Source organism: Mustela lutreola, chromosome 4 (assembly GCF_030435805.1).
Source record: "Mustela lutreola isolate mMusLut2 chromosome 4, mMusLut2.pri, whole genome shotgun sequence".
NCBI lineage: Eukaryota > Metazoa > Chordata > Mammalia > Carnivora > Mustelidae > Mustela > Mustela lutreola.
In genome coordinates, this window is record NC_081293.1 from 24,472,742 (window position 1) to 24,487,964 (window position 15,223).

At 43.3% G+C, this 15,223-nt stretch overlaps 1 protein-coding gene across 3 annotated transcripts in view; it reads right to left on the reverse strand.

Annotated features, from left to right (window-relative positions):
* CFAP58 (cilia and flagella associated protein 58) overlaps positions 1–15,223 on the reverse strand; it is a 122,469-nt gene that overhangs the window by 30,329 nt on the left and 76,917 nt on the right. The gene's annotated exons all lie outside the window — the stretch shown is intronic.

A 15,223-nucleotide genomic window follows, 5' to 3' on the forward strand; every position in this document is an offset into this window, starting at 1 on the left:
AAATGCATATCCCTAAGGAAATATGCTCAGTTATGACATCACAGCTGTTCCTCCTATAAAAAGAACTATGTCCTGCAGCAAACTATAATTTCCCAAATAATGGGAATAAAAGATTAAAGAAAAGAAAAGCATGTCAGCAATAAAATCCAAGGATAGCAACCAGATGCCAGGCACATTAAAATACCATATCTGACAAAGGATTGAAAAAAAGAAATCTTGAACCACTTGAATGCTTAAATGCAACATATTTCCACTCAAACTCACCAAAGATAAGAAACTGGGGGATATTCCTGCAATAATGGCTGCATGTATCCATGATCTTAGACAGCTGTCTCCCACATTTACCTTGGCCATGTGACTTGCTTTGGCCGATGGTACATGAGCAAGTTGACAGAAATGGAGGCTCAAAGCCCATGTTGGGGCTTGTCCTTTCTTGCTGCCCTTAGATAACCTGATACTGTCATTATGAGAATAAACCTGAGCTAGCAGTGTGGAGACATGGTCCTGTTGCTGCCATCATCCCAGCCAGCTGCCAGCACCAACCTCTTACCATGTGAATGACATCATTTAGATCAACCAGCTCCCAAATCCTGTTGCCTGAATGGGTCCAACATGGCAACATGAGTGGGCCCAGGCAAGCCCAACAGAAGAACTGGCTAAGTGAGCCCAGTCCAAACGGTCAACTGATAGAATCATGGTCTAATAAGTGAGTAGTGTGTTAAGTTGCTAAGTTTTAGATGTTTGTTGTACAGCAAGAGCTAACTGATCCCGAGGTTACCACAGAACCCATTCCGTGAACACACCGATTTATAGCCTGCTTACCATAGAGGAGAAATGAAAGGCTGCCCTAAGAATAGATGGCTCTAGCAATTATTCCTGAAAGTGAGGTCACATGTGAAATGCTGAGTTGTTATACTAAGCCACTTAGATAAGCCACTGCTGGGGAGATCCTTCCAAAATCTTCATCCAAAATGTGACGCCATGACATTGGCAGCTAACATTTATTTAGCGTAAGCCTTGGCCTATGGGCTTGGTCAAGACCATCTCATTTAATCTATACAAAACCTCATGTGGAAGGGATTATTATCATCTGTATTTTACAAATCAGACGCTGAAGCTTAAGAAAGTTAAGCAACTTGCTCAAGGCTGCATGGTATTAGGAAGGAGCTTGAACTCACAAACCTGATTTGCTCAAGAGTCCGAGCTCCTAATCAGTAGGCTTTTCTACATGATATCTCCCTAACCGCATCCCCCATGAAAGGCCTCTCCAGTCCACTGGGCTGAGAAATTGCCTGCACCAAGAGACTTGTTCTCTTCTTCTTGAATCCCAGAGGACCAGACAGAAGAGACTCAATGATACTGACCCACCTAGGCAAAAATATAGAGGAATTGGAATGGGCGGTGGACACGGTGGGTCTTGCTCTGGCCCGCAGACCTTGACAGAGACTGGGAGAGCAAGGGAGCTTCAGCACATGGGCAGGGCCTCTGTAACACACCGTGGCCTGGCCTGCCAGCAATATATGGCGCAGGCCTCCTGTGATTATGTGCCTATCAGATTAGCAATGCCTCCCTTCCTGGTCTTGAGGGGTATGCAGGTGGGGTGCGGGGGAGAAGAGAGTCATGGAAGGGCTGGAAAAACAGGTGGATGGTTGGGCAGAAGTTCCTTATTTCCTGCAGGTGGAGAAAGTGTTCCCTTGAGGAGAGGAGAGAGGTTTGATGTCTGCTGCACATTAAGTATCTGTCTGTCCTTCGTTAATGAAACCTCTGGAATCAGGCCCGCTATTTCTTGGATTCCTGACAATTTAAACTGCCTCAATCCTCTTAATACTGAGAAGAAAACAAGAGCAAGGAGAAGGGAATCCATCCACACAGCCCCTCTTGAAAACCACTTGTTTCAAAGCAAGTAACGTGAACAAAACCCTTCCTAAAGCCAATCAAAGCTCTAGTGCACGCGTGAGCTGAGTATCTCCTTGGGTTGGCTAAAATCACAAGTGTTTAAGGGACTCGTGGCTAAAGGTATAAACTGGTTTTTAACCTCTGTCTGCCTAATGGAGCCTACCAGAGCTAATCTTTTTTTAAGAGACTCTTAATGCTTGCAGGACTCTAATGCCCCGGGAAGTTATTCCTGGCACATTGATAGAGAACTAGTGAGAGGGAATAGAAAGCAGATGATAACTGAGCGCATTAAGTAGACCTAGGCAAGCGTGAAGGGACCCAGGTTAGAACCATATTCACCATATTCACGTTACATGAAGCAGAACACAATTTTAAGAAAAGCCCCAAACATGGGCATAAGAAAAGCCTCATCCCACCAAAGTGACCAGCGGGTCCTGCACAATTGCCCTATTTTGAGGCTGGCAGACATTTTCTGAGGCCTTTAACTCCTTCATCTGTTAAATGGGGCTGTTGCAGAGAGGAAGAGATAAAGTCGGAGCGCCTTCGTTTTAGATGTCTCAGATGTGTATAACTCCACCGCGCCCCCTCAGCTTAGCTCTTTTTTTTTTTTTTTTAAGATTTTATTTATTTAACTGACAGAGAGAGACACAGAGAGAAAGGGAACACAAGCAGGGGAAGTGGGAGAGGGAGAAGCAGGCTTCCCACCGAGCTGAGAGCCCAATATGGGGCTCCATCCCAGGACCCTGGGATCAGGACCTGATCTAAAGGTAGATGCTTAATGACTAAGCCACCCAGGCACCCCCCAGCTTAGCTCTTGAAAACACCAGCATAGTCTTATTAATTTCTTCTGCTGCTAAGTTTTAACATGAAAAAGAAAAAGACTACTAGAAAATTCTAATGCAGTGCTTGTTCTGGTCTAGGGACTACCCTAAATATTTTACATATATTAATATAATCCCTCCAGCAACCCCATGAGATAGCTACGATTATCCCTCCCTGATGAATGAGGAAACCGAGTTACCACTGACAGGTTAAGTAACCCAGCCAGGGGTTCAGAGCTCACGGTGGAGTCAGGATTCAAACCGTAGTCCTCCAGCAATAGGATCCACGCTCTCAACAAATAGGAAATTTTAGGAGCACTCACCAAGCACTTCATAAAGGGAAGGAATGCACAAAAATAGAATGCCATTTCAAAAATTACGTAACACTTTCCATCTCCAAAAGAGAGAAAGAAGAACGCGGCGGGTGAACAATGAAGTCCCCAAAATTAAAAAGTAAAATTGGCCTTATGCTACCCCGTCATTGCGCTCGTTACATTACAAACCAATGAAACACTGATGTTTGGGAACATACACATTCTCTGGTCCCCCAGATCAGCATTTGGGAACTACGGAGACACAAAGCACAGAAAGCACTTCAACAACGTGCCCAACAGACATTCGTGGTCGCTGTAGTGCTAGACGGTCATACACGAGCCACATAGGAAGCCAGCTCTTCGAGTGTTCACACTGATGCCCTTACACACACCTGATGTAGGCAGGCATACAGCGCCCCACAAGCAGCCAACAGGGATGTATGCACATCTTGGTTTATGGCTGGCATTGGCACTCTGTTTTCTGCACAGCCCGTCTCCCGCTGCTCCTCCCAACCTCCCTGACACATGAGGAGCAGGTGCAGGACAGCAGACATCCCCCAGGAAGTCTCAGGACGAGGGGATGGCAGGGCAGCAGCCCGCAAGGAGCAGGCTGGGGAAGAAACCTCCTCAACCAACACTTTCACTATTCTCTGGCGAGGTCAGCAAGACTTGGTGGAAGGGGTCTCCCTTTTTCCTCTTACTCTCTTTCCATTCAATTTTGAAATAGACCAAAACCCTGCAGGTGGGCATTCAGCCAGATTTCGCAGTGCCTTTCTGTCCCTCGGCCTGGCTGGGGAGGGAGCATCTCTGACACCATCAGCTCGGGTTTGCAGAAGATAAGCACTTCGTTATCTGTCCACAGAGCAGGCGAGAATTATGTCTGGTGCAGGCTATCCCAGCAGTAACTGCGCCGCGATAGTAAAATTCTGCCTTCCAGATCTTAAAGCAGTTCTTTCCTAATTGAACAATTCCTTTTGGAATTGGGGGAGGGGGATGTAGTCATAGAAATAAAATGCTCGGGGGCTTTTCCTGGGAGGCCCCGCAGAACCGTAGTGATTGGTTCTGGTGACGAAGGTTTAGAAGTGCAGTTGATGAGTCTTTTCTGTAAAAGCCCAGGGAGTAACTTTCATGGGCTCTGTGGGCCACACTCGGAAGCTCTGCTGCTCGAGCACAAAAGGAACGGGACAAGATACAGAAATGGATGAATGTGGCATGCGCCCATAATGGGTTTGTGGACACAGAAATGTGAGATGCTTTTCATTTCATTTTTACATGTCAAGGAATGGGATCATTCTTTCCATTTTTTTCCCAACCCCTTAGATGTATAAATAACATTCTTGGTGTGGGCCTTGTTGGGTCATCGCTTACCAAACCCTGGTTTATAATGACAGCTCTGGTCATTCTTAGCCATAAACTCTTAAGCAAGTTCTCTTGTGGAGCTTCAGTTCCCCCCTCTGTAAAACAGAAACAGTAAGAACACCAGCTCATCTGGGCTTCCTGCGGTCACGGTGAAAGCAAAATGCTTCAGTACAGAGCAGCTGGGCACGTACTCAGCGTGCTATAAACGTAAACTGCAACTGCCATTCCCCTCCACTCTTCAAAGCTCTCTGCAGCTTCTGCCAAATCCAACCAGGCTACCATCAAACAGGATCAAGGTTTTTCACGTCTCTATCAACAAAGACACATTCTAGACTTTTTGTACTAACAACACTAGCCATCGAGAGTTTATGGGACCCTAAAACATGCCTCAAGCCTTTCAGGTTTCAGAGAGAATCTGAAGTGTTGAAAGCGTAGGCAAAAAGCAAGACCACGCACCTAAAAACCAGGAGTCATAAGGCTCCTTCCCGAACCATAGCTCTTACAAAGAACCAGTATCCTGCATTCCTGGGGATCTTGTTTAAATCCAGATTCAGGGAGTTGGGAGAAATTGGAAGGGGGGGGGGGGTGAATCATGAGAGACTATGGACTCTGAAAAACAATCTGAGGGGTTTGAAGTGGCGGGGGTGGTGGGAAGTTGGGGTACCAGGCAGTGAGTATTATAGAAGGCACGGATTGCATGGAGCACTGGGTGTGGTGAAAAAATAATGAATACTGTTATGCTGAAAATAAATAAATAAATTTTTTAAAAATCCAGATTCTGATTCATTAAGCTTGGCGAGGTCCTGAGAGTCTGCATTTCTAAAAATCTCTTAGATGCTGCAATACCATTGGTCTTAGGGCCAGGCTTGGAGTAGTCAGGCTCTACATGTAGTGAGAAATGTGAATTTTGCCCATTAATGACGAAAGTGGTCTATGTGGGATGAATCAATGGCCATGGTTTTCCATGATGAAGAGCCTTTGGAGCCACACTGCTGAAGTCAGACTCATAAGTCCACCAGGTGCCAGGTGTGTGGCCTTGGGGGCAAGTCTCTCAACCTTCCTTCCTGTGCCTCACATTTCCTGCTGGTAAAGGGGTAAGGTCACAGCTCTCATCTCATAGGGGTATGAGGATGATTAAATGAAATAATCCATATATAAAACATTTAAAAGAATGCCTAACACACTGTAAATGTCCTATAAATGTAAGATAATCAGAAGATCAGGAAAAATAAAGATCTTTACCAAAGAATGATCTTAAAATGTACTGTAGGTGGCTTGTTCCCCTGTACAGCTAGGGTCTTGTGTTGATCCATTCAAACCTTCCTACCGTTCAGTCCATTTTACAGTTAAGTAAACCAGACTTGCATCTAGTCAGTCATAAAATTAACTTAGGGAGAAAGTTCACCTTGAAAGGGCAGGACCCAGATGCCAACAAAGAAGCAGCAATTTCCAGTTCGGCTCCTTATTTATTTAACTGAGGGACAGGCCCGTGCCCCAGACTGCTAGGCAGAGGAAACAGTGGAGAATGCAGATGACAATTCCCGAAGCCACACAAACCTGAATGTTACCAAAGTACCTTGCTCACTTGGGTCATTTCAGTGTGTCATTTTGGTAGGGGGTGTGCTCCCATGCATCACAGCCCCCTGAAGTAATTAACTCTTCCAGTCTACCTATCAAGGGCAAGGCTTCCGTGTTCTCATCTGTACAATGAGTGTTCTGGGTAAGATAACCCAATGTTCATGGTGTGAAGGATGAGTTTATTTCCTTTCCCCCAAACTGTACCTCCTCCTCGGGTGAATCACGCATTATGTCGCCCTCCCATCTGGCCAGCTGTTGTTCACTGTGCGCTCAACCACACCAAAGGTCTGTGTTAGGGAAAAGCACAGAGCCCAGCACACAGGAATCATGCAGTAAAAGATGACTGTGATTAGAGCAAAACCAGGGCGCCATCTTTTAAATGAACCACAGTAGGACCGTGTCGTCTGGTTCCTGGATGTCAACTGAAATGCCAGGAGGTTTGTGGAATGGGGGAAGGCCAAGCAGGAACTTGGCTGGGGAAATGGCCACTGCCTTTCCTGAAGTTGGACTGGCAATTTACCACTCAGTGAGAAGCTAAGTGAGTAAGGGACTGGGAGGAAGAGGGTCTACTGGTTGCTGGTCTTCAGGACCTGTCAGGAAACCTCATCCCCTACAGCAGCCCCGAGTCTCATCCTCTCAGACCATCTCAAAATTTCAGCCATGGATGAAGGGCCTGGCACATCAGCACGGCCTTCATTTCCTGGAGTACACTGGCGGCTTCTGCCTCAAGTGCAGATGGAGTCAGCTTTCCTGCCTCGGGCCAGGGCTTCCTCAGACGTGGGCACAGATACAACTAAAGAATTTCAATCTGCTTTCAGAAGGAGCCCAGTGCCCCTGGGGATGACTTTCAACCACTGGGGAATGGGAGTCAATGAACAGTATCTCAGTCTCCCCTCCTTTGACAAGACAACTCTGCAGTAGTTACAGTGAGCATCCTCAGAGAACTTCCAGTAGCACTGGAACTCAGATGTCCACAAGGTGACCAGCTGTCCCCTCCCTCGACTGGCTTTTCCTCCTTCCCAGTCTCACTCTCCTGCTCCCTCATTCCAGCCTTCTGAGACCATCGCCCAAACCACTAGAATCCTCACCATGTTTCATTTTCTGATTTGGGGAATCCACACTGGGGCTACTGACCACACTGAAGTTTTTTTCAGGGCCCTGTAATATCCTGGACAGAATCACAGCCCTTGTTATACTGCACTGTGGCTGCAGAGCCCCAAGGTCTTCCAAGACCAAGATCAAATGGAAACCTGGAGCCCCTGGTGCCCTTGCACATAGACGGCGCTCAGAAACTATTAGTTGAGTGGACACCGGCAATACACCTGCTGCCTGTGCATCAGATGTTCAAGAGGCAACCCCTGGTCTTTCTAACAATTCAGGGAATTCCTCTTCTATTTTAGAAAAGCTTGTAACATGCAATTAAGACAGAGACATCAGCAGCAGGGGAAAGGACATCTTAAGAAAGTTCATCTCGGGCGCCTGGGTGGCTCAGTGGGTTAAGCCGCTGCCTTCGGCTCAGGTCATGATCTCAGGGTCCTGGGATCGAGGCCCGCATCGGGCTCTCTGCTCAGCAGGGAGCCTGCTTCCTCCTCTCTCTCTGCCTGCCTCTCTGCCTGCTTGTGATCTCTCTCTGTCAAATAAATAAAATCTTTAAAAAAAAAAAAAAAAAGAAAGTTCATCTCTGGGAGCCTGGGTGGTTCAGTCAGTTAAGCATCTGCCTTTAGCTCAGGTCATGATCCCAGGGTCCTGGGATGGAGTCCTGCATCAGGCTCCCTGCTCAGCGGGGAGTCTGCTTCTCCCTCTCCCTCTGCCCCTATTTGTCCCCACCAACTTGTGTGTTCACTCTCTCTCTCTGAAATAAACAAATAAAAATATTTTTAAAAAGAAAAAGAAGGTCCATTTCTATTATATCCAGACATGGCTGGCCCCATGAAAGACACCCCAGGTTTCTCCATCTTTTTTGCTTGCCTCCTCGGAAAGAACCCAGCTCCATTCACCTCTGTCTATCACCATAAACCACCTGCAGACTCTCCTCTTCCCTCCTCATCTCCTCTTTCTCTTTTGATTTTTATAAGCTCTGTACTTCCATCAAGGAATCATGACAAAGGACTAGATCAAAGAAATTGAAACAAATAAAGCTAATTGTGCTCCTGCTGTTCCTTTAAATCTCTTTCTCCCGCAGGCCTTGAAGCTAGGGGTTACAAACGAGCCTCCTGTGGATCAAGGGTGGTAGATGTGTTTCTGGGAAGTCCATACAATGTTCTAAAGTCACCAATACTCAAAATTTAGTATAGGAAACATAAAAATCCACATTTCAAGTTATTCTTGAAAAATTAAAGATCTGATGACATGAGAGGACTGTGAACTAGGGTAGGGTTAGCTGCTTCCTAGAGATGGGACCCACAGACCCCCATGGCCTGCAGTCTCCAGCACTCCCTTTTGCCTCTGACTTGGAGGTTCCTGTCCATTTCATATTGCCATTTCTGATCGTGACACACCGTTTACTGTGGTCTTTCTTGTTACTTGTCTAGTCTTAAGTGTGAGTATATTTGAGCTTGCTACTCCATATTTAAACACTTGGAAAAAAACAAGTCCCAACTGCTCTGTCTGTTTCTTGTGTGTTTAAGTGCCTCTGGCAAAAGGTTAAGGCTTCCTACTCTAGTGCCATCATGCCTTATACCATTATTTGGAATACCATCTTGATGATGATGATGATGATGTTGTAATGATACTTGGGGAATGAATGGATGGCAGTCTTTCATAGCACATATGCCTGCCTAATCCTACAGATGCTGTTCTGATTTTTAAAGAAGTCATTAACACAGAGCGATTCAGAAGAGATGAGGAATAAATGCATTAAAAACAAAGAAGAGTATACCAAGAGGCTCGTCTCAGGTATGATTGCATTATCTCTGCCCCCCCTGAAGGGTAGACTGGTAGGCAAAAAAAAGAAATCCTTCCTATCCACACCTTGGATTCCAATTCTCGCAAGAACTCAGACTTCTTCATCTTACCACTAAAGTTGTAAAGTCAAGCTCAAGAACCATTTCACCTTAACCCCGAGCAAGGGCAGAACTTTGACTACACCCCATGAATCAGCATGCCTTGGCACACAAAGAGGACACTGACAGTTTGCATTAAGTTTATAGATCCATAAACCCACAGTAAATACCAGACTCCTACAAAGTTAGAAGTTAGTAACAAAAATGCAAAGACAACAGGAAGAATAATTCCCATAACCTCTCAGAGCTCAAAGACAGAACTTAAATAGCTATGAGACCTACCACTTACTGAATGACCACCATTCTTCCAACATCTAATCAGACACCAAACAAATATCTGTCTGTGGGCAAGAAACTAGGAATGAAATGATCATCAAGACAGACACAGGCACCGCTTTTGTGAAGCTTATGGTCTAGCAGGAGTCATTAAACACATAATTACAATTGTTTTGTTAATTATAAGTGCAAGGAGGGCATGAAAGAGAAGTCAAGATATGGGAACATGTACCAGGAGACCAAACCTAGGAACAGGGACACTTCGCCCCAAAGAAATAGCATTTAAGCTAAGGCTTAAAGGCTGAGTAGGGTTTGCCCAGGCAAAGAGCCTGTCCATCATTATGGAGCACTTCCTATGTGTCCTGCTACCATATCAGGCATTAGGGTTAGAAAGATGAATTATCAAGTGTCTTTCCAAAAAGAACTCATAGTCTACTGGGAGTAAATTGGCTTCTATCTTATCTGCTGCTGGGAAATGACAGGGTCTCTCCATCACCATGTAACAAATTAAATAGTCATTTCAAAAATGTTCTGATGCTCAGAAAAATTCAACCAAAAATCTTCCTAATTCCAAAAGGTTCTAAGGACAGAGGATTTCTCAAATACTTTAAAAAAAATACAGATGACACTGAGAAACTGTGAAACCCCTGGTGCACCTGGGGCTTCCCCGAGATAACAAGGCATGTTGTGTGGGGATATGTAAGCCCCAGAAGGAAATACACAGCTGGGACAGGGCAACCCAACCATCCCAAAGAAAGGTTCAACGAAGGACTGAATAAAGAGGAATGAGGCTGGATGTTAAACCTTGGAGAACTATAAAACATTGTATTGTTTTGTGGTTAATGACATTAATGGTATTAATAATGTTAATGAGAACTTTGTTAAGGATAACCAAGCACACTACAAATCTCTATGTAGACTTAACACATTCAGTTCTGTGGGTAAGTACTATCACTGTCCTCCTTTTATGGATGAAAAAACTAGGGATTAGATAAGTTGAGAAATATCTGGGGGTTGAGTGGGACAAGTGGCTGGACTCACTGAACAAGTTTCTTGGGCTTTAATAGCCATAAAAGGATAAACAATGAGGTGCTAGGCCTGTGTGAAGTGGATAACTGGTACTGAGACTCCTCCACATAAACTTAGGACTCAACAGGGCTACACCCTCAGTGAAAAGAGATGATAGATAAAAGTCCAATCACTGGGACAGGAAGACCCAAAGGAAATCTAACAACATCTCCTGGGCTTTGAGTGAGGAAAAACACTTGGACTGCCTGGAGAATTTTTATTGACAACTCTTCCATCACAAGAGTTTGGGGTTCCAGGGTACATGAACCAAGTTGTCTAAGAAACCCCAAGGTCAGAATTCAATACAAAAAATCATCCTAAGCAAATGGTATCTCCTTGGGCACCTGGTTAAACAAATGAACCTGAACCATTCCAGAGTCCTAGAAATAAAGCCTTTCTGGAAATTAGTCCACAATCCAAAATTACAACACAAAAGAAAAAAGATCCAGCCTGAATCAAAGTCAGCAGTCACAGTACATGATAGGAAAGATTGCCAAGGCCTTCAGCCAATAGAATGAAGACTATAAAATAAATGTTTAAAATAATTGAAGAGGGGCGCCTGGGTGGCTCAGTGGGTTGAAGCCTCTGCCTTCAGCTCAGGTCATGATCAAGGAATCACGACAAAGGACTAGAGTCCTGGGATCGAGCCCTGTGTTGGGCTCTCTGCTCAGCAGGGAACCTGCTTCCTCTTCTCTCTCTCTGCCTCTCTGCCTACTTGTGATCTCTGTCAAATAAATAAATAAAACCTTAAAAAAAATAAAAATAAAAATAAAATAATTAAAGATATAAGGGAAGGAAAAAAAATAAAAAAGGATACTAGCAACAAGACCAGTCATATGGGGGGAAAAAAACCCTATATAAAATAAAAATAAAATCATTGAAAAGGAAATCTTGTTCAATTGGCTATTAGCAGATAAGCACACCTTGAAAGACTTAGTGAGTAAGAAGACAAAGCTACAGAAATGTAACATAAGAAATAAAAAGAAGAAAATATCAAAGAGGCCAGTAGATAAAGAAGAATGAATGAGAAAATTCAACCTATATCTGGTTAAGAGTTCCAGAAGGAGTGAATAAAGAAGGTAAAAGAGAGAATTTTTTTTTAAAGATTTATTTACTTATTTGAGAGAGAGCAAGCATGTGTGCACATAGTCGAGGGGGGGAGGGTGGGCAGAAGGAGAGGGACAGAGAAACTCAAGAAGACTCCAGGCTACATGGGTCTTGATCTTACAACTGTGAGATCATGATCTGAGCCAAAATCAAGAGTCAGACCCTTAACTGACTGCACCACTCAGGCGCCCTGACAAAGGAGACACTATTCAAAGACAAATTCAGATTCAGATTCAGGAAATGGCAAATCCTAAGCACAGTCAGCAAAACTACATTCAGACCAAATGCATGGTGCTAAAACTCCAGGACACCAAAGACAAAGGGAAGCTCTACCAACCAAACAGAAGCAAGGCAGGATGCCTGAAGGGGAGCAAGAATCACGAGACTGACAGCAGACTTCTCCACGGCGCCACTAGGTGCTCACATGGGGTTCTGCCCACTTAAGAGTACAAATAGAATTTCAACTTAATCACTTACAAGTGTGGCAAAAATAAAAATATTTTTAGGTAAACAAACAAGCGTATTAGCCTCTGAAAAATGTATCGCTGAAATAATTATGAAAGGATACACTTTTAAAAGGAGATGGAACCTAGATGTAAGGAATTGGGGATATGAAGAAATAGAAAACAAAAGAACCAAGCCCACCTAGCTGGCTAAGTCGGTGGGGCACGTCACTTTTGATCTCAGGGATGTGAGCTCAAACACCATGTTGGACATAGGGCTTACTTTATAAAAAAAAATTGAAAAACAAAGAAAACAAAAGAGCTGGTAAACATCTTGGTGAATCTGAATAAATATTCATTGACTCTATAAAAATCATGATTGCTGACAGGATCACGGTGGTATTTGGAGTTAAAAACATCAGATCCTTATGTTGTTAAGAATAAGCATATGGATCAGCTGTGGATTGGCTTAGACATGATGTCTACAATGTGTGTTCAACTTTTGAGGAAATCTATAAGACAGAGTGAGAATTACATTGAATGGTGGTAGCTTTTCAGAAAATAACTGGATAAACCAGGAAAAGGAGAATAGGGAGTAATGAGGAGAGAGTAACCAGTGGAGGACAAAAAGGGGAATAAAGAAAACTCAATCCAACAAAAAAGCAGGAACAGGCTTTTTTTGAGCATTAAAATAATCAGGGTTAATCATAGAAAATAAGTAAAATTATCAATAAATACAAATAGACTAGATATACCAATCAAAAGACAAATATATCAGATTGGATTTTTTTTTAATTACAAGATACTCACCTAAAATATAAAGACATCAAAAGTTTAAAAGTATAGAGAACTTATGCACAAAAATCCCAGATAGAGTTGTATTAATAACAGGTTATTTTGTAAGTAAAAACATTAAGGATTGAAGAAGGTTCTCACGTAATATTAAGGGCATAATTAACCAGGAAGAAATAACAATTGCAACTTTTTACTTACCTTATGAACCTAATCTAAAATATACTTAAAGCAAAAAAAGTGACAGAACTACAAGAAATAGATAAATCTCCAAACTTTTTTTCAGTGATTATACAGACAAAAAATATTAGGAAAGATATAGATCTGGACAACACAATTAACGAGGTTTATCTAATGAACATCACAGAGACTCCTGAAGTTTGAACATTTAGAGAGTACGTAACAATTTCAAGCACACAGGCACCAGTTACAAAAACTGACTACTTTCATTGGTCCCAAAGCAAGTTTCAACAAATTCCAAAGAATCAGCAGAATACAGACCACAGTGCAAAAATATGAGAGATAGTAACTAAAAGATAACTTAAATGCATATATATTGGGGAATTTAAAATTGTACTTTTAATTACCATAAGAGGAATAGCAGATATTTTTAAGACTTACTCTCAAAGGAGAAATATTTCTGAAAACAGAAAATATTTAGAACTCAAAGAAAATGAAAATGCCATATTTCAAACCCTGTGGGGAAGAACTCAAGAAATCATTTAAAGGACATTTTATAGCTGTAGATGTTTCTCATAGAAAAGTAGATTTAACATTAATGAGCAAAGCTTCAGTCTTAAGACGGTAGAAAACAAGTACAATAAATCCAAGCCTATAGAAGGAAAGAAGTAATAAAATTAAAGCAGTCAATGAAATATAAACTTATAACAAAATCTCCTTCTTTTTATTTTATTTTTTTTTTTTTTTTTTTTTTAAAGATTTTTTATTTATTTGACAGAGAGATCACAAGCAGGCAGAGAGGCAGACAGAGAGAGAGGAGGAAGCAGGCTCCCTGCTGAGTAGAGAGCCCGATGCGGGGCTCGATCCCAGGACCCTGAGATCATGACCTGAGCCGAAGGCAGTGGCTTAACCCACTGAGCCACCCAGGCGCCCCAAAATCTCCTTCTTTTTAAAAGAAAACAATGTGATAATAACCATAAAGGTATTGCACTGATAGAAAGTGTGAACTCTGGAGGTGATGGGTCTGGTTTGAGTCCCCGCTCTGCCACTTCCCAGTTGCGTGGCCTTTGGACGTGAATTGTGGCAGCATCGGTGGAGTTACAGCCTAAAGCCCGGACTACCCACCAGACCCCTGTGCCCATGCATGGATTGGTTACCCTTACAACAGGACTTCCAAGCTCTATACTCTAATGGGAGTGGCTTCCTCCTATAAAGAAATAGGGTATTACTGTCCCCATTGAACAGATGGAGAAACTGAGGTTTGGAAAATTTATGTACATCTCCCTAAAGTCATGTAATATAAGACCCTGGAGCTGGCTCAAGATGGGATCTTTCCGGCTGCAGAGTCTGCCCTCCCAACCACCAGGCTTATCTGTAAGAGAAGAGGCTGATCCCAAAGGGTCATTCAGCCTAGCCCTGCTCTAGAAAGTTACTTCCTATATATACCCAACCTCAGAGACAACGTCTTTGAAGGTAAAACATAAAAGAAAAGGGGTAAATGCATAGAAGTCCCTTGCTTGGGTATAGAAGTTCCTGCTCTTCCTAATGGTAACCCAGCAGTTAAGATCATGGGCTTTGGAGTTAGAAATAATAAGAACGGTTGCTAATATTTATTAAACACTATGTACCAAGCATAATACTAAGCTCTTTCCATCTTTACAACCTCCCTTTCTGCAGGTTCTATTATTGTCCCATAACACAGATTAAGAACCTGAGGTGCCGAGAAGTTAACCTCACGCAGATATAAATTGGCAGAGGCAGGATTCGAACCCTGTCCACCGAACACCAGAGCTTACATCCTTTTTTTTAGATTTTATTTATTTATTTGACAGAGAGAGAAGTCACAAGTAGACAGAGAGGCAGACAGAGGGGCGGGGGAAGCAGGCTCCCTGCTGAGCAGAGAGCCCAATGCGGGGCTCCATCCCAGGACCCTGAGATCATGACTTGAGCCAAAGGCAGAGGCTTAATCCACTGAGCCACCCAGGTGTCCCCAGAGCTTACATTCTTATCCATGCTTCACTCCGGGAGCCCAACCTCCTCATCCACTGATTGGGGGTGACAATAGCCACCCCACCCCCCAAACTCTGAAGAGGAACTGAGACAGGTAGGGAAAGCCACAAGCACAGAGTCTGGCATGATGGCAGTAATGGTGGTGACAGCTGACACTTGCAAAGACACGGACCTAAAATGATTTTACCATTCCTGATTGTTCCAGAATAACTGAATGCATAAAGTCCACAAAAAGAAGCCTTTCCTTCCAGTTCATCTCACAAATCTTCAAGAGGACAGATCATCTGTGCTTTCTATGTGAAAGCTTATTTTCAAAATCAAGATCATAGCATTTCCCACCATATAAAGACATAAAGAAAAGCATTTAAAAGAATCTG